Raw genomic sequence first — 21,530 nt, 5'->3', positions numbered from 1 at the left:
GTACACCCCTCACATTTTTGTAAATATTTGATTATATCTTTTCATGTGACAACACTGAAGAAATTACACTTTGCTACAATGTAAAGTAGTGAGTGTACAGCTTGTGTAACAGTGTAAATTTGCTGTGCCCTCAAAATAACTCAACACACAGCCATTAATGTCTAAACCGCTGGCAACAAAAGTGAGTACACCCCTAAGTGAAAATGTCCAAATTGGGCCCAAAGTGTCAACATTTTTTGTGGCCACCATTATTTTCCAGCACTGCCTTAGTCCTCTTGGGCATGGAGTTCACCAGAGCTTCACAGGTTGCCACTGGAGTCCTCTTCCACTCCTCCATGACGACATCACGAAGCTGGTGGATGATAGAGACCTTGTGCTCCTCCACCTTCCGTTTGAGGATGCCCCACAGATGCTTAATAGGGTTACCTTCACCCTCAGCTTCTTTAGCAAGGCAGTGGTCATCTTGGAGGTGTGTTTGGGGTTGTTATCATGTTGGAATACTGCCCTGCGGCCCAGTCTCCGAAAGGAGGGGATCATGCTCTGCTTCAGTATGTCACAGTACATGCTGACATTCATGGTTCCCTCAATGAACTGTAGCTCCACAGTGCCGGCAGCACTCATGCAGCCCCAGACCATGACACTTCCACCACCATGCTTGACCGTAAGCAAGACACACTTGTCTTTGTACTCCTCAACTGGTTGCCGCCACACACGCTTGACACCATCTGAACCAAATAAGTTTATCTTGGTCTCACCAGACCACAGGACATGGTTCCAGTAATCCATGTCCTTAGTCTGCTTGTCTTCAGCAAACTGTTTGCGGGCTTTCTTGTGCGGCATCTTTAGAAGAGGCTTCCTTCTGGGACGACAGCCATGCAGACCAATTTGATGCAGTGTGCGTCGTATGGTCTGAGCACTGACAGGCTGACCCCCCACCCCTTCAACCTCTGCAGCAATGCTGGCAGCACTCATACGTGTATTTCCCAAAGACAACCTATGGATATGCCGCTGAGCATGTGCACTCAACTTCTTTGGTCGACCATGGCGAGGCCTGTTCTGAGTGGAACTTGTCCTGTTAAACTGCTGTATGGTCTTGGCCACCATGCTGCAGCTCAGTGTCAGGGTCTTGGCAATCTTCATATAGCCTAGGCCATCTTTATGTAGAGCAACAATTCTTTTTTCAGATCCTCAGAGAGTTCTTTGCCATGAGGTGCCATGTTGAACTTCCAGTGACCAGTATGAGGGTGTGTGAGAGCGATAACACCAAATTTAACACACCTGCTCCCCAATCACACCTGAGACCTTGTAACACTAACAAGTCACATGACACTGGGGAGGGAAAATGGCTAATTGGGCCCAATTTGGACATTTTCACTTAGGGATGTACTCACTTTTGTTTCCAGCGCTTAAGACATTAATGGCTGTGTGTTGAGTTATTTTGAGGGGACAGCAAATTGACACTGTTACACAAGCTGTACACTCACTACTTTACATTGTAGCAAAGTGTCATTTCTTCAGTGTTGTCACATGGAAAGACATAATCAAATATTTACAAATATTCACTATTGTGAGATACTGTATGTATGTGTGTGTATATATATATATATATATATATATATATATATATATATATATATATATATATACACACACACACACACACACACACACACACACACATATATATATATATATATATATATATATATATATATATATATATATAAAATTTATTTTAGTTTATATTGTGTATATAAGTATTTATTCATAATTTTTTTTTGGATGCACAAAAAGCACCGAATTAAACTACAGTCCTAAATTAATAATATATATTCTGGTGTGTGTGTGTGTGTGTGTGTTGGGTTCTTTTCTGTTTTGTACAAACAGTTGTGTAAATTTTAGTCTGAATTTATATTTGTAACACTCAGTCTGTGGATTTTATTTTAAATAAACAAAAAAAATGGTACTGAAAGTTCACCCCGCCCCATCTGCTGAATAGTTTAATCAAAAAAAATAAATAAATAATCAGCCAACTAATCGATTATGAAAATAATCATTAGTTGCAGCGCTAATCGTGATAAATAATCATGATCTCAATATTGATCAAGATAATTGTGATTATCATTTTGACCATAGTCATGCAGCCCTAATAGAGGTATTTTTTTTGTCCATTAGCAGGTTTCGTTTATATTTTGCCATTGCCACTATTGCACTGCAAAATCCTGTGCTGTCCTCCTACTATTGGTTTTAAGACAAACATTGTAGCAGTGATCACAATGAGATTTTAAAGGTTCCTAATTTTGTTTTGGAGGTCTCCTACAATAGGTTTACCTGTATCCAAGGTCAAAAAACAATTACATTTTCTCATAATATACATTGCAGCATCACCTCTTTTCTCAGTGACTGAAATGGTTCGATCAAGGATCTGGTCTCTATAAACCCCACCTTTCCGATAGCCTACTCTTAAACTGCTGTGGTATCATTGTAAAAATAAATTTAAACCACTGACTCTTCACATCCTCATCCTTTGGAAGTTCATGCAAAGTGCATTTGCTTTCGCAGCACAAAAAACTTCTTCTCGACATGGGGACAACATGAACTCTTACAGGCTTCAACTACAACTACAGTGCTTAAAGGAAGGTCAAAGTAGACATTGTTCGCAGGTAGCCAATGAAGACCATAGGCAAGCATTATGCAAATTTATTACAAACCTATGTAGGTTCAAGCAGGAAGTAAGGCTGGAATTACTGATGACTCCATTTGTCGTGCACTTTGGTCTTTGACAATTTGCAGACCTTTTACATTCACAAATAGCTATATTACACACTGCATGAAAGTTAATATCTGAAAAAGTATAATTGAGGCACTTTAATAAAAAAAACGCTGTGACACAGCTAGAACTTTGTTGTTGGCTGTCTTTGGTCACAATGGTGAGCACGTCACATTTTGGGTATGTCTCAATCAACTCCTTTGTTCAGTAGTTAGGGCACTGATCAGGGAGTCGGCCATTTTAAGGGCTGTCTCATTCGCAAAATCCTTCCAGTGCACTGGAATATTCGCTCCCTCAAAAATCCCAAAATTCACTGCAAAAACCAAGGAGCATTGAAATGACATAATCTTTTCTGCAGCCTCTCAGCTTGAAAAAAAATGGCAAAGGAATTCTCAGTCAACTTCATCTACAATTGTAAGTACATTGTTATCACTGTTGTAGCTCTCAAATGATTACTTACTTTAGCGATTTTTAGTTTTATTTGGCATTCTATACACAGTACCATGACAGAAATGCATGTGATTAAGGTAACAAATTGATATGACATATAATATCAGAAAGATGTTGGTCCTGCCTGTTTTTGATAAATGCCAGCGGTGAAGATTTACAATGCAAGTACGTAGTCATGTCACCGGAAATTGAGTCATCGGTGTCCCAATGTGTAGTGAGCCAGGGTCCTTACCATTGCCTCAAATCGTGTACACAATATACTGATTCACCACCTAGGGAGCTGAATGAGATGCACCCGTTATGTGTTCTAACACCGCCAATCTCAACTCACAACCATAGAGAGTGCAATTTTTGTCTACAACAAAATTCAGGTTTAAAATCATAGAGTGCAAACCCGGCTTTATGAACGGATACTTACGGGGCTTTCACAATGGCAGTTTAGAAACAGAGCACGGTTTGCATGAAAAATTGGTAATGTGAAAGCTGTCATGCAGACCTGGACGCGCACTGTGGTACCGAACCTGAGACTACCTGTAGGAGGTGGTCTGAGTTCAGTTGAACTAGAACTGAGCCGCGATTCCCATGAATGTAAACACAACTCGTACTTGTGAACATAACTCATACTCTGGTCCGCACTTGTTCAGGAAGTAAATTCAGGATTCAAATGCTGAATTAGTATTTAATCAGAGTTGACATATTTTCTGCAATAAATGAATGTGGATCTGTAAACATACATCTTGCACATAAATGTACAATTGCAATCAAAATTATTCAACCCCCATTGCAAATCAGGTTTATTGTCAAAATGTATATACTTTTGGCTGTTTGCAATGAACAAATCAAACAAAAGCAATTAAAATAGTTCAACACAATGAATGCTTCAAGTGGTTTCCCCAAATTCAACTGAAAATGCAACTTATAATGATTTCTCCAGTTTCAAAATCATTCAACCCCCTGAATAGAATCCCTCACAACAGCACAAATATGCAAAACATGTGTTGTCTCAAGCACACCTGATGCAACTCATCAAGGGCTTCATTAGTTGCACCAGGTGTGCTTGAGCAGGGACATAGGAAATACCTAAACTGGCTAGGGGTTTGTTGAGTGTACACTTCCTGGAAAAAGGAAGCTATCAACGGCTGCAACCAGATTTCTGAGAGGGCAGGTTGTGAAAAACCCTCGAGTAACTGCAAAAGACCTGCAGTAAGACTTGGTGGCAACAGGCACTGAGGTTTCAGTGAGTACAGTAAGGCACTTACTAAACGCACAAGGTTTCCAGAACTCCAAGATGTACATCACTACTGACCCAAAAACACAAGAAAACTCATCTCAAAATCATAAATAAGCCACAGAAGTCTTGGAATTCTGTTCTGTGTAGCAATGAAACAAAACTGTAACTTTTCAGCACGATGGGTCAGCGGTATGTCTGGAGAAAGAAGAACGAAGAAACAACACTCTGTCCACAGTCAAGCATGGTGGTGGCTCAATGATGCTCTGGGGCTGCTTTTCATCCTCTGGCACTGGAAACCTGCAGCATGTGGAAGGCAAGATGGCTTCATTGACGTATCAGGAAATCCTAGGAGAAAACATCATGTCGTCTGTGAGGAAGCTGAAGCTTGGGTGTCATTGGACCTTCCAACAGGACAATGATCCCAAGCATACCTCAAACTGAAACAAGGCTTGGTTGCAGAAGAAGTCCTGGAAGATTCTACAGGGCCATGACAGTCACCTGACTTGAACTCCATAGAAAATCACTGGTGGGATTTGAAGAAGGTGTTCGCAGCACACAAACTGGGGATGTCACGATACCAAAAATCTAGTAGTCGATACCGATACCACCAAAAGTACTTGATACTCGATACCAAAGTCGATACCATGGTGTGGTTTAAAATAAATAAATAAATAAATAAATAAATAAATAAAAATTTCTAAATAAAATTAAAAACTCCGGGCGCACAGTGGCTTAGTGATTAGCACGTTCGCCTCACACCTCCAGGGTTGGGGGTTCGATTCCCACCGTGGCCCTATGTGTGCGGAGTTTGTATGTTCTCCCTGTGCTGCGGGGGTTTCCTCCGGGTACTCCGGTTTCCTCCCCCAGTCCAAAGACATGCATGGTAGGTTGATTGGCATGTCCAAAGTGTCCATAGTGTATGAATGTGTATGTGATTGTGCCCTGCGATGGATTGGCACCCTGTCCAGGGTGTACCCCGCCTTGTGCCCAATGCTTCCTGGGATAGGCTCCAGGTTCCCCCGTGATCCTGAAAAGGATTAAGCGGTATAGAAGATGGATGGATGGATGGATGGATTAAAAACTCCTGGAGGACATCCTCCTCTGGCTAATACTGGCAAAGAGAGAGAGAGAGGGGGATATTTTAGTTATCAAACACTGACACTGACTGATAAAACAGTGGTAATAACAACTGCTAAGGTGCACTCCTAAACGCACGGGCGCACACACACACACACACACCCCTTATACTCTGAATGCAAGCATTGGTTTAAATTCACTGATATGGTGGCAGGCCAAAAAGATTTGTTAAAGCCATTAACATTTGGATAATTATTTGTGACATTTGGGCTACATTTTGCTGACAGGACACGGGCTGAATGGCGATGCATGGTGGCCCATTAGGAGGTAGTTCATAACACTGTAATGCGTTAGCATCATTAACAAATAACTGGCTATCGCAAACATTACATTGAGCATAACGTTAGCTGGTTTCATGGACACAATGCCAGCTGCCTCAAACAAACCCTTCTTTCCTCTCAGCGAGCTTTCCTCTCTTTTCCTCTGAACGAGTTGGGGAGGAGCTAAATTTGTCGCCGTCTTCTGTAGTTTTTCCAGTGTGCTTGTAGGCATTCTTCTTCTTCTTTACCTCTTGTGGACTGACTAAAACACTTGCGCGTATTTGCTGCCCCCTTCAGTTCCATAAGAATTACAACCACGGTATCTTCATAACCATCGATACTAATGCCACTGCAGAAAAACAAGTACCGTCACCTTTTAAGAATGTTGGTACCGACATGCTACCGAAGTATTGATTCTCGTGACATCCCTAAACAAACCCAAGAATATTACTGAACTGGAGGCCATTGCTCATGAGGATTCCTTAGGAACGCTGCCAGAAGCTATGCATCTCATTTGCAACAGATCATAACAGCAAAATGGTGCTCTACTAAGTATTAAAATGCTTGCCATGAAGGGGGTTGAATAATATTGAACACTGGAGAAATGATTATAAGTTGCACTTTCAGTTGAATTTGGGGAAACCACTTGAAGCATTTGTTGTGTTGAACTATTTCAATTGCTTTTGTTTGATTTGTTCATTGCAAGAAGCTCAAAGCCTGTAAATTTTGACAATAAACCTGATTTGCAATGGGGTTGAATAATTTTGATTGCAGCTTTAGGATACAACTTGTCTTAAAACGTATTACCATTATAATGTCAGGGAGTCAGCTTGGTTACTCTAAGGATGTCAGTATTGGATCAGTAACAGTCTAGCTCTCATACATGCATCATATCAAAAATGGAAAAAGGGGAATCTGTGTGTCTCCAGTCTGCAAGTGTGTTTAAGTGTGTCTTTATGTGTGACTCTGTAAGCATGTGTTTGCTTTTGTGGGATTTTTGTGTGGTACTGTGTGTGTGTGTGTGGCAGTGCAGAGGTGAGTCGGGGGAACCCCTTCTGGCTGCAAGTGCTGTCTATGTCATGGAACTCTGGAGCTGAGGCACTGTGCCAACTGGCAACCTGCCAACTCTCTCTCTTTCTCCCCTCTTGTTTCTATTTATAAACCTCCTTTTCATCACCTTTTCTCATTCATCTCTCCCTTTTTTCTGGCAGGCATGTGTGCCCTCCTTTTACACGTACTGATCATTAAGCCATGAACTTTATCAGCAATAATTCATCAGGCTGAACTGACCTTATGTCATATTAATGCATTATTCAAAATGATCCGACATTTATTGGCAATAAATCCAATATTATCAGCAATGTATGACTATCAGAATCATTTGAAGTAATTTTAAAAAAATTAGAAAAAAAAGAGAAAGACTCGAATAATTAATATTTTACCTTTTGTATGAAGAATTGTTCACTGCTAAGCAGTGTGTTGTACTTTCTCGGTGCAGTGTAGCACAGGTAATATGGTTGCCTCCAAACACTTGGAAGGTTTTCATCTACTGCTCAGCTTGATATTGCAGCCTATTAACAACCAGCTGAGATGATAGAACAAACAGAACAAGTAATAGTAGTAACAGACTTGTGTGTGGTTGATTTTCATACTAATAATGAAGCTGCGCTTACAAGTAATTCTACAAAATCTAGAAAATCAGCAGAACCCACAGCTTCATTATGAATTTTTAATATTAATATTATACTATTATCAGCCAACGTATCTTTTGTCCAGCAGACACGTTTGTAATTCCTGTGAAATATTACATCACATACATTATATATTAAATACACCCACCAACCACTTTATTAGGACCACCATACTAATACTGGGAAGGAACCCCTGTGCTCTGAGAACAGCCTCAATTCTTCCTGCATGGGTTCTACAAGGTGTTGGAAACCTTCCTTTGACATTCTGATCCATGTCGACATGACTGCATCATATAACTGCTGCAGATTTGTCAGCTGCACAATCAGGCTGTGACCCCCCCATCCTACCACATCTAGGAGAGATAGCTGAAATACAGTGAACTCATTACCATGTTCATAGAACCAGTTTGAGATGACTTGTGCTTTGTGAATCGGTGCATTAGCATGCTGGAAGTAGCCATTATAAAATGTGTCAACTGTGGTCATAAAGGGATGCACAGGGTCAGCAACAATACTCAGATAGACTCTGGCACTCAAACAGTGCTGAATTGCTATTAAAGGACTGAGTGTGTGCCAAGGAAACAATCCCCACACCATTACACCACCAGCAGCCTGACACATGGTCCATGTATTCATGCTGTCAATGCCAAATTCTGACCGTACCATCTGCATGTCACAGCTGAAATCGAGAGTCATCAGGCCAGGGCACATTTTCCCAAACTCTTCGGTTTGGGTGAGTCTGTGCACATTGTAGTCTCAGATTCCTGTTCTTGGCTGCTCATATTCATCACTCAGAACAGTAGTGGTGGGACCCCATATGATTCCAGGCAATTACAATTCAGGTTGCCTTCATGTGTTTATAAAAACGATTCTTGACGCATCTCACTTCTGCACATGACGGTTTGTTTTTTACTCTTAAAGCATAAAGTAAAGTGCTTTAGCTTGGCTTGGATTAGTTGGGTCTGTGACGTCACTGTGGATAACCCCCGTCAGTGACGTCATTTCACAATAGTGAAAAACGCATTTCTATGAATAAAACACATGTGAAAAACACCGGAGGTCACACAGTGAGCTGCTGAGGGAAAAGTGCATGAACCAGGTTGTCCAAAACATGAGAATGTTTTATATTAAACACTTCAAACAAACTCATTAGTGTATTAACGTGGCTTGTCGTGTCAGATGCTGCAACAGACACGTGTGCTATTTAATGTGTTCCAGACATGTTTTCTTCATCACAGAAATGACATTTTTATGTTTATATACTTATCTGTAAATGTTATAAATTCATGCCAGTATTTCCATTTTACATAATGGTTCATCCTGACAGCAATTGAGTCTCCATTAAACTTCACTGAATGAGCATGAGTCCACGCATGCATGTAAATCAAACAGCGTGCATTAGAAAGGAAGTGCAATAACTGATTAAATATTCATTTTGATCAAATATGTTGTTTGATTCTATATTTAGAAACAAAGGGCATTGTGTTTTTCATGAGAGCAGTAACTGTAATGGGGATATAACATGAAATTGTACAGAAATGTAAGAAGTGTCATACATTTACAGAATAAAGTAACATGTTACTGTGTTCAGATGAGTGAATGTGTGTTACTGCAGAACATTCAACCTCTTACCAGTTAACACTTAGTTTGTGCTTTTGTTTTTCTTTTTTTACATTTTTAATATAGTGATTTAACTTCTGCTTTAAAGCTTGTGGACAATCAGTTGTTGCTTTTTTGTTTTCAAAATATAATGTTAATATTTTTTTTAAAAATCCTTTGCACAATGTATAGCATAGCCCACATAGATACATCCCCCTTGCTTATGAATGCCTGTGCAGCCCTGCACATTTTACTTTCGCTTTTGAATTAGCGGCAATTCGGGGGTGGCAATGGCTTGAATGGTGGGTTCATTATTATTCTTAACGAAAAACACAACTGCAAAACAATACAATGGCAAACTCGCTTATATTAAACATAGAACTTTTGAAACCAAATCTTCTGCCATCGTGTTGTCAGTCAGCTCACCTCACTCTCACTCGTGATGAATGAAATCTGACTCCTGCTGATCTGTGCTGTGACTCTGACTCATTCAGCTCATGCTGAATTGAGCAGGTACGTTCAGTTTTTAATTGTAGCGTCCGTTCTCTAACTGAACTAGATGATTTTTATTACTGCAAAAAGGCAAAACAACGGTAGGGGCGGTGCCGTGGTGGGAAAGTGATGTAATCTGTGTGCGGCCCCAACACTGGTAACCCCGGGAACACCGGCTATCGCAGCAAACCTTTATTACCACACATGAGGCCTTCATAGGGCTACCAACTATTGGCTGTCCATTAGTTGTAATTATGAATATCTTCCAGCGCTGCAACAACCAATCAATAAAATCGATAATAATCGATTATGAAAATTGTTATCAACTAATCTCGATTAGTTGGTCTGCGCGCGGCATGTTTACTCATTACGTTACTTCTGTTCCGAAAACACGCTTCGGAGAGTAAATACTAAAGTTGTGTCTCAAATGACGTACTATACACTTATTATACACTATGCACTATGTACTCTACCATCTAGAGCAGTGTTTCTCATCCGTGGGTCCACAGACCCCTAATGGTCAGTGGTGTAATTGCAGGGGGTCCGTAGGAAAGTTTTTAAAATGTTTAAATATTATTATATAGATTTTTTTGTTAAATGGATCAAAACATATAAGAATTGAGATGTTTTAAAATTAACCAATTTGGTTATTCGCGTGCATTCACAAATGTCACAATCGTTCATTCGTTATGTATTTAAAATTTATTTACAAATGAAATAATAATTTGCAAAAACCTAGGAGTGGTAGAGAAGTTCAAGTGTCGCATGGATGGATAAAATAAACAGATATTTCAGAGAGTCAAATTAAACATCGATCCAACAATAAAATGTCAAAAATAAAATCTTGAAATGTTTTGATTAAATTTTCAATGTCCAATGTTAATATTATTAATGTTAAGTATTAATAAAATAAAGTAACATATATAAAAATTACTGTTTAATATATAGCCTATAATCATTGTGGAGTAAGGGGGTCCTTGTGGATTGTTCGAAATATGCTAAGGGTCCAGAGCTCACAAAAGGTTGAGAACCACTGGTCTAGTGTATGAATTTTAGAAGGGTAATATCGTCTCAAATGGAACACATTAGTTTTTACTAAACGGAAGTATAAGCAGCTTCCCAGTCAGTGGCACATGACATCATACGCACGTAATGCAACGCCGCTAGCTTTAGCAGATACCCAGATTCACCAACAATGACTTTCTTCAGTTTACTGTTTATGTCAACGGTAACTTTCAAAAGTTATCAAAAGGTAACTTTTATTCCCAACATGACCTCAGTCAGATGGAGGCGTAATCGTCAAGTGACTGAGGAAGAAAGTGCGCAACCTCCAAGTCCTCTAAGGCACAGGGAGCATTTTATATTAAACAACATGGAGAAAAAAAACTTTACAAAGCGGAGTTTGTGTAGCAGGGAAGCACAACAGTGATGCATGAGCACAAACTTATGTTTGTATCCAAAATGGTCCACTGTGTGCAAGGGGCAGGGGAAACTGGTGCAAGTTGCTTAAGAGCTTTAGTTTAATTTAAGTTTATTGTCATTATATGGTGTATTTGTGCACTTGCAGTGTAAATTCTGTCGTTTATTGTAACGGAAGTGATCTATTAGTAACGAGGCCATGTTGCTCCTCACTCGCAGTGGGAGCACAAGTAAGATCTGTAATGTCTAATTAAAACACTATGATCAAAAGTAAAATAATATGCCTAAAAGCAGTGAGTAACAGAAACCATAAGGTGCAGTGAAAGGGAGTTTTTTAGTATTAATTTAGGACTGTTAGTGTATAAAGTGCTTTTTGTGCAAAAAAAAAAGCACTGAATTATACTACAGTCCTAAATGAATAATTTATATTCTGGTGTATGTCTGTGTGTATTGGGTTCTTTTCAGTCTTACATAATTGGACAAACAGTTGTGTAAAGTTTTAGTCTGAAGTTTATATTTGTAACTAAAGGAGTTTATATTTTAAATAAATGAAAAAATGGTACTGAAAGTTAGCCCTATTCAAATTAATAGAAAAAATAATCGGCCAACTAATCGTCTGTGAAAATAATCGTTAGTTGCAGCCCTAACATCTTCAAACAGCCACTTCATTTCATTACCTTAAAGTGTACTGTACTTTTATCCACTGAGTCAAATAATGTTAGTTTTGGTATTTTAACATAAATTCACAGCACAAAAGAATTTGCTCTCTCCTTTTGTCTTTCTGCCTTCTCTCTTTCTGTTTCTCTCTCTCTCTCTCTCTCTCTCTCTCTCTAGCTCTCTCTCTCTCACACACACACACATCAAAACACGGTCGGCGACAAACAAAATCTGGGTTCAGTGTCGTCAGCACTGCCTAAAACAACTCACATTGTTGAAACGGCCCTATTGTTTACAAAATAAAAATAAAAAATTCTGACATGTTACAACAGACCCTGCCTCCCTCAGGTCAATCAATTCCCTCTCCCTCATATTTTGGTTTTAGTGTCAGTGTGGAACGGATCCTACCTCCTCATTCCTTCTGTTCATACCTGTTCCTGAAGTAGGGTCGAGAGTTGGAAAAATAACATTCCTGCATAAGAAGCAGAGGTGGGTAGTAACGCGCTACATTTACTTTGTTACACTTACTTGAGTAGCTTTTTGAAAAAAATTACTGTTAAGTGTAGGTTTAACTGGCCATACTTATACTCTTACTCAAGTTCATTTGTAATCACAGAAATATACTTTTACTTTGCTACATTCGGTGGTGTTCCTCCATTAAATCTTAATGAATATATGTAGTTTTAATAATTAGTTTATATCATGTATAATGAGGTCACGAGCCTTGCGATCTGCTACAGTGGTCTGAAAGCGGACGCAACAACCGCTCACTTTTTAGCGGCTCAGTGTAAGAGGGGGGAGAAGCGAGCATGTCGACGGAGACAGGACACGCACACATGCACACACACGCACGCACACGAACATACTCACACACAAACACTCACTCTCTCTACACACTTTCTCTTCTGTTCTGTTCCAGTCTGTTCTTTTGTTCTCTGTTGTCTTGTTTAAATGCAGATGCTGACAAGTTTGTGTTGTTAACATGTTGTGAAAATAAAGACAGTCAACTGTTTTGTTTTTGCTGTGTGTGTGTGTGTGTGTGTGTGTGTGTGTGTGTGTGTGTGTGTGTGTGAGAGAGAGAGAGAGAGAGAGAGAGAGAGAGAGATTTTGTGTTTAAAATGAGAGATTGTGTGTTATTATACCCATTGCAGGACTGTGATATGCTGGTTCATCTTCAACCCAGGTTTTATATCATATAAACAGAACAGAGACTTTCAAGGAGGGGTGTGACTTACGGTTCTCCATGTAGTCTGAGATTCAGGAATTTCATTTTAATTAGATCCGATGTAACTAGTAACTTGCTACTTGAGTAGCAAGGATACTTTATTACTCATACTCAAGTAATTATTAACATTATTACTTTCACTGTTACTCAAGTAATAATTTGTATAAGAAGTTTTAGTTGTACTTGAGTAAAATCTTTGGCTACTCTGCCCATCTCTACCCATGATAAGAAGGCAGTGAAAACATGAAATATTCTTTATGTTTCTTTTCCGACTAGTGTGTGTGCATGTGTGTGTGCGTGTGTGTGTGCGTGTGTGTGTGCGTGTGTGTGTGTTGTGAGATAGTCCCAGGTGCCTGAATATGTACAGTTGTAAGAAACTCAGACATGGTCAACAAAGAGTAAATAAGTCAAGTATGGTCTAGGGGATGTATCATCTATGCACAAACATAAATGGGGCTTTGTATCATCACTGTTGCTGCACATATTGAGTTACTGATCAGAAGCGAGCGATTTTGTGACTCGCCATAGTGTCGTGTTATACTGCCTCTCCCAAAAGCAATGCCCCAGCTACCACTAGCATCTCTGATGTCAGATAGGGATCAGCTACACACTACTGCTCACCACTACCCAGCTCACACACAAACAAGGGGTATACTCATCCCTCCCCCCCCCCCCCCCCCCCCCCACACACACACTTCATGCTTATATATCCAACAAAATCCTATGGAGGGAAACAAAGTGTTTCATGCATGACTGAGCATGACCACGAATGCATGAATTTGTGCATGTGTGTGTGTATGTGTGTGTGTGTGTGTTACTCCCCAAGGACTGGGGGGGAGCCCCTGTAGCAGTGCAGTTATTCATTAACGCCTTTGGAGCGCTTTGGCTCTCTCCCCCTCTATTCTCTCAGTCTCCGGAGATAAAAACACACTCAGGCCGCTCAATGGGCTGAGTAACCCAGGGTGGTCCTCCAGCTCACTCACACACACACACACACACACAGATACTAGTGCTCTGAGTTTGTGTGAGTTTACAGAAATGCGTAATCAAGACAACCAGAAAGTGAATGAGTGGTTTTAAATGAGAAAATTGTGTGTGTATGTGTGTGTGTGTGTGTGCGTGCGTGCTGGAAGGGGGTTGCCAGTTATATTTATTCTTAGGTTTAGCTTTCAGATGGAGGGTGAAATAGTTAACAGATTGCCTAGATTGCCAGATGAACTCCACCACACACACACACACACACAAACACATACACACACACACACACACACACACACACAGTTCAAACCAACACCCAACACATATAACAATATAACTTTTTTTTTATCTGTGTAAACCAATATTCAGACTACATCAGTACATTCTCTCTCTCTCTTTCTCGCTCTCTCACACACACACACAAAATCCTAAATGAGATGAGCACTGCCACCTAGCTGATGTAATTGAAAAGAATTAGGTTATACCGGAATACCGAACTTGTTTCATGTCTATAACTTTAACATATTATTGACAGAATATTATTCTCCCAAACTGCTATAATATTTCTGTAAGAGCTAAAGTGCCCAAGCATATCAATAACATAGACAGGAAACTAATACTAAATTTATTCATAATAGTGAATGGTGTTGAATGAAAGGTAGAGTTGCCAGCTCACAGCTCCAGGGTCCCTGGTTCAATCCTGAGCTCGGGTTACTGTCTGTGTTGAGGTTTGCATGAGCTCCCTGTGTCTGCATGGCTACACTAAATTGCCCCAACGTGTGAACGTATATGTAAATGTGTGTATGTTGCCCTGCAATGGATTGGCATCCAATTGAGGATGTATTAGAGCCTCCAGATCCACCTTAACCCTGACCAGGATAAAGCAGTTACTGAAGATGTATGAATGAATGAACGAACATGTCATGACTCATAAATAGAGTAATACTAAAATACTTGTATTTTAAAAACATGTAATGGAATGCAGAAATTAGAACTGTCTTTAAGATATTTATTGCATGTAATAAACCCATCATTAAACAAATATCTCTGCAAGAAAACTTTTAACTTCAAATATGTTCACAGTCTTGACATTCAAATGACTCCATCAAAACTAGCTGTATGAAATACTCCTATGGAGCTGCAGCTGTTGATTATTTTCTTTTTCGAATATTCGAGGAGTGAGAGTCACAAAAATCACCCACGCTAACTAATCAAACAAGCCAGAGCAAAATGATAAAAGGGGGGGGAAACTGTTTTAAATATTTCTAACAAACAAACATTTACAATTCATTTGTTTCCACATATCCAAGAATATTGTTTTCTTCCACCTTTAAATAGTGAATACCCTACATATAATAGTATATAGCGGTAGTTCAGTATAGTCTATGCAAACATGAATTAGCCTGGAACATAACAACTTGCATGAGTGAGCAACCCCAAAGAGGAAACAGCGCCTGTGGTTGCGCCGAAACGGGAGATGCGTAGTGTTAACATAGCCATTAGTAAAACCAGGTTTAACCACACTGTAAGATGCAAAACTGCTGATATGATTACAGTTGTCCCCATAAATTAAGAATGTGTTGCTGTTTTAGACAGTTAAAATGCAATCTGAGTTTCCTATACTGCTCCGGCACGTTAGCTAGCATTTCTAAGAGACTGAAATTCAATATAAATAAATGAGGGCATGCTAGCTTAAACAGCCCAGTGACTATGTCTAATGAGACCATGGAGTTTAGTGTGTGTTACAGTACAATTATTAGTTATCCGGATTCTGTTGTTCATCATTAATACCACAAAGCATTACACCTTCCCCAAACGTTTTGCCAACCATCTTGATTTTGTGTCATGATTTGTTCAATGCAGCTACTTAGCTATAGCAAAATATAAAAACTATAGTGAAATATTAAACTCTGGTGTCGAGGGAACATAATAATTTTATCGTTAGTGGTAAATGTATCAATAATTTGAATTATTTTACAGTTATCAAATGTATCTATTTAAAAAATTTATCAAATGCATCTAATGTCCGTTTCAGTCCTGTAAAATATACAGACAGGTGACAAATTAAAGGGAAAAAAAAATCAACATTTAGTGGAGTAGAGTAAGGTGTTGGGCCACCATGAGCTGCCAAAACAGCTTGAATGCTTCTTGGCATAGATTCTGCAAGTCTTTAGAACTGTGCTGGAGGGATGAACAGCATTCTTCCAAAAGATATTCACTTAATTTTTCCTTTTGTTTTGATCATGGTGCTGTAGAGCGTTATTTAACACATCACTCCAACATGTTTAATTAGGTTTAGATCTGGTGACTGTGAAGGCCATAGTATTTCTATCCAAATTTCCATCATCAAACCATTCATTTTGTACATATGCAGTGGAATCACTAGTACAGAATGAATTAACCACTGAATCAAGGAACAAAATGAATGAATGAATGAATGAATGAACAAAAAATCTTTTTGCCAGATTAATTTTTTACACTTTACATATGCTGTGTTATTTCTATTTTTTAAAGGTCATATAGTATATTATGGATAATGTAGCAATAAAAGTGGAGAACGGATTGTTCATTTCTATTTGTGCCTTCCAGTGCTGTAATGTGCCTTCTGCTCCTTTTTAAGCTTAATTTCAGTTTTAGAAACCGTATCAATATTGTCTTATAGAACTCATTTAGACCAAAGGCAATGTTATAAATGCCTAAATCTTTAGACATACTTATTCTCTGTACTAATACAGTTTCCTTAATGCTTACCACATTTCAGGTTTTCGCTTTTCATGATACAGTTAATAGCGTATTCTATTTTTAAAAAAATGTTAAAATCTGGTATACTATACAGAGTTTCATTCTTTCATGTGTCTGACATTGTCTTTTACACATCATAATCCATCCACAGTGCCTTCCGGACAGCATTTCATGTGCATACATACTGAAAAGTGCATGCACATGGATTTTTCTCTGTCATCAACGCTGAACAGCTTAGGTGAGCGGGACATGTGTGGCGAGTCAGCCACTTGCTAAATGAGGCCACTGAACCACATGGTTGGTGAGAACCAGCACTGCTGCCTTCCGATTGGTCCATCCAGATTAGGAAGGGGAATGGTGGGATGGCAGGGGGGGAGTCACGTGACCAAATCCAGCAGAGAGTTTGATAATAGGCCTCCCCTCTTGCAGTGGTGGGCAGAGGGAAAGAGAAAAAGAGAGAGAAGCCTGGACAAGGACCAAAAAACCCCTCTACCACACACAGGCTGCGCATTGTTGCCTATTCACCGGACTCCATCTCAGGCCACTTTATCATTCAATTAGGACAACTTTCACACCACACAGCAGAGAAAAGGGCCCTTCAATCAAACTGAAAACTTCACACTGGCACTGGAGGGCACACAGAAAGAGACCCACAGTCCTCTCTCTCCAGTTTCATTACTCACTCCCTCTCTTTCTCTCCCTCTTCTCCAGAACCCCCACCCTCCTCCTCCCGTTGTTGTTCCAGATTTTGTGAAGAAGAAAGGGATGGAGAGAAGGAGAGGAAGAAAGAAAGAAAGGCCATTTGTTAACACTGGGACTTGTCCTATCTTTTCTTATCCTCTTCCTTTGCTCTGTTCCCTCCATTTTCAGCCCCCCTTTTCCCTCTTGGGGCAGTGGGGTGTCCATATATCTTCCCTTTTCACGATTCCACACTACTGCCACTGGGGTGAGCTGTGGTTAATCTAGACCTGTTACAGGGAAAGGAAAAAAGAGTGCAACTTGGGATGCACAATAATATCAAATATCACATTGGCATCAGACCAAAGCTTAGATTTGACCAATAATTCAAACCTGATTATGTATTTATTATACTCAGATGTGGCTATGGTTCAGCAGACATCTTTAATTTTTGTGTTCTAACTGTTGCTCCGCTAATTTAAATCTCCATAATCCTAATTCAGGTAGATCTAGTATGTTTCTATATTTTATGAATGTCTATGTATGAGAAAATATTAGACTTTAGATTTCCCATATTGGTAAATCCCTAAGAGCAGCAGAAAGATGGAGGGAGGAAAGTGTGGAGGATAAAATTACTGACCACTGAAAATACTGACCACTCAAGACACTGCACAAGCAGTGGATATTAATTAACTATACTGACCTAAAGTTGAAAGACAAATCCACACCTGCCCTAAAGAAAATTACCTACCTACAGAACACTTAAGCTTCTTTGTATATTCCTTATATGCATGTGGACTTCCCTCTTCAATTCAGACCAAGTTTTAAGAAGTTTTAAGAAAGGCTCAAATCAGAAGATTGGAGCTTTTGTCTGAAATATCCTGGTAGTTAGCAAAATTCATGATGGCATCAATCTTTGCAACCACCAATAACAAGACAGCAACAAAGCAACAATGATCCACCACCATATTTTACAGTGGGGTATCACATCCTTTTCCTTTTATACGGCCCCATTTTATCACCAAACAGGTGACCAAAACATGTGATTTTGGTCTCACATGAACATATAAATTTTAGTTATTTTGATGCTTGAGAAGCTCAGATGGTGCATTTTGTGAGATGCTCTCAGGAAGGGCTTCTTTCTTGCAACAGTTTCAAATAACTTGCTGTTATGAAAGTAGAATTTAACAGATTCTGAAACTTAACAACCACAAGAATCAACTAAACTGTGCAATTCTAAAGCTGTGATCTTTGGTCTTGAGACTGTGTGTTCATGGGACCAATTCCTGGCACATTTCCAACTGTTTCAGACATGAAAATTTTGTTTTGGTCCTAGTTTTGCTTAATGTCATTTTTAACTGCTTTTGTTTTTTAATATCCATTACTTGATTAGTGCTGACCAACAACAATCTGTCTCTTTTGTCTTGCAGGTTCTGCGGGTAATGACAAAAGAAATTTACGTGTGCCCAACCTCATATTTATACCTGAAGGAAACAGGATATGGTTAAAGGAAACAACAGAGACTGAGACCAAATAAATAATACTAATAACATTTTTCAAGAATGGTAATTTGTTTGCATTTAGATTTCCAAACATTATTTTTCCAACAAAAATTTAACAGAAAAATGTTTGTCAGTAATGAATGTAACATATTATATAATAGTCCACTTTAAAGACAAAATAATAATAATAGTAATAATAATAATAATAATAATAAAGGCTACCAAGTTTACCTGCAAAAACAGAAACTGAAGTCTCAAATAAAAACGTGGCAGTTTCTCCCAGATGTTTAGAAAACTTTACCAGCTAATTTCCTTATAAACCAGCACAAATTGTATCTTGAGACTACTGATGCATTTTTAAGATTTTTGCACAGTACTGTATATGTTTGAGAGAAAATATTATTCATTAAACAATACTGTTAATACTATTATTAAGTAGTTCTAATTATAAGTATTTTGCTAGAAAAAAAGACAAACAGTTTTTCCTATTGTTTGAGTGAAAAACTTATTTGAAACAATCATCTTTATGAAGCACACCAATAAGTCTGTATGGTTCTGTATCCTGTTTTTTGCCACTGGTAAAGACAAATGTGTCCCATTTACAAATCAGCAATCTTACCATTGTCACTGTTATTATAATAGATGTCTTTGCTTTGTTGCAACTGCAAATGCAATATATCTATAGCTGCAATATAATATAAATAGCTAATACTAGGGCTGGGCAATATGACAATATAATATTGATTTAATAACATCATAGTACATTTTACAAAGTATATAATTATTATTATTATTATTATTGTTGTTGTTGTTGTTGGCAGGTATCTGTGCCCATGTTTCTGACTGTAATTACCGGGACCAAGTATTTTTGTTATAATGGTTTAATTTTCACTTTTTTCTTCATTAAATACTTATAAGTGCTGAACAAAAACTCTCTAAATGTATAATGTGTAATCATTGGTGCTTTTGTTACTAAAACCTCAGCAAAATACTATACATAACCAGTCATCCTTGTGGACTTCAAGTAGTCTCACACTGATAGTGTACACGCTGTTTCTGTGCCAAATTAATAACATTTATTGACATTGGCATTGCTGTGAGCTAGTTTAAGCCTCTAACACTCCATCAGATATCTTTTGTACATGTTTCTGGCCACATGCTTCAGAATGTTGGAGGGTCAAATCTGACTGGCCTAAGACAATGAGCTTTTCTGAACAAGATACAGTCACCAGATTGGAAATAAAAGATCACAGCTTTAGCAGCGAGATAATCTCATGTTTGCAGCTGGACTGAGGGAAAAGGTTTGTGGTTGGTCCTCTGCCATGTCAGTTAAAATTACCTCTTTCTGTGAGAGTATATGGGTCTTGGCCATGTTTATTGATGATGCACCAGATTCTATTAAATTCAAAAAGTCTTGCATTTGAGACTATTGAAAAATATCCATTATTGTTATCAGCCAAGAATATTCATTTTGTTGTATCCCTATCTTTAATACCACATAGAATCATTATGAAAGTACATGAATGCACTTTATAGAAAAGTATGGTATCTTCCTAACACGGAATACACATGTACTGTGTTGTATGCTTTATATATATTTTTTATATATTTAGATGACTATTATAGGACAGCAATGTTTTGGAGAATTAATTTGCATGCTGTTGAAGAAAGTAACATATTCTAGGTTGTGATCAAAACATCATCAAGGTTGTATGCAGCCTGCAGAGACAGAAACTATGTGACAGTCTAAGTCTGGAAAAACAAATGTGGTAGGTTATCTGAGATGCTTGAAACAACCTACCAGCTGATTTTCCATATAAAACTGCATGTCAGTGTACCTAACAGAACTGGTGCCGTTTTAAAAGCAATTAAAAGGCAATCATATTGATTTGGTTTAGTTTTTTTATGTTTACTGCTCTTTAGAGAAAATGTTTTGATATTTACAAACTTTTTATTTTGTTATTTTTTAAAGCATCTTTGCTTTACATTATTAAACTGTATTACTGTAATAAGCTGTTTTAACTATAATAAAATCTATTAACATTAATGGCAGCTTCTTTTAATGACTAACTTAAAATATTCTAACATGTATCCAATTAAACCAAATAATCGATATTGTCTCTCATTTTATTAGCCAAATCTGACTCAACTAATCAATTAATTTGAAAGTAAGGGTGGACAAAATGATAAATAAAAATATTACAGCTCTCAAAGGCATTTCTATGATACAAGACATGCATCACAAAATATATGATTGCTCACAAACTGACAGCAATACAGTAGTGTTCCATTAAGAAACAAATGTTTAAATAATAATAACTTGTTTCTTATTCATAAAGAAATGTATAATAAATGCATTTTATTTAATTATTTATATACTATACTTAAATACATAAGCTGCCTCCAATCAGTTTGTAATTATTAAAACATTTAATGTAATAAAAATTATATTACGAAATCCACAGTACCTCAGAAACATGTATCATAATTTATCACAATATCAATATTATACCATCATTTCTTCCAGTCCTATTTCAAAGCCTTTATGTGTTATAATAAAGAAAGGGCAAAACTGTGCACCTAGTGTGCTTTATATATTTTGGACCATGACCATACCACACAAAAGAAACATCTAAAATGACACACACTCGTTAACTCATTCCCAAGCACATTTTGAGGGTGTATAGGTTTGAATATTT

At 38.2% G+C, this 21,530-nt stretch overlaps 1 protein-coding gene across 2 annotated transcripts in view; it reads right to left on the bottom strand.

The window, feature by feature from the left end:
• plagl2 (pleiomorphic adenoma gene-like 2) overlaps window positions 1-21,530 on the bottom strand; it is a 49,130-nt gene that overhangs the window by 19,713 nt on the left and 7,887 nt on the right. The window contains exon 1 of one of the 2 annotated variants that reach the window (XM_053643988.1): window positions 7,291-9,969. The exons of the other annotated variant lie outside the window; for it this stretch is intronic. The gene's annotated coding sequence lies outside the window, so the exon portion shown is untranslated. Of the gene's footprint in view, window positions 1-7,290; window positions 9,970-21,530 lie in introns of those variants that run through there. 2 annotated transcript variants of the gene reach the window in all.

This window comes from Ictalurus furcatus, chromosome 15, assembly GCF_023375685.1.
Source record: "Ictalurus furcatus strain D&B chromosome 15, Billie_1.0, whole genome shotgun sequence".
Taxonomy (NCBI): domain Eukaryota; kingdom Metazoa; phylum Chordata; class Actinopteri; order Siluriformes; family Ictaluridae; genus Ictalurus; species Ictalurus furcatus.
This window is presented reverse-complemented; position numbering and strand designations above follow the sequence as displayed.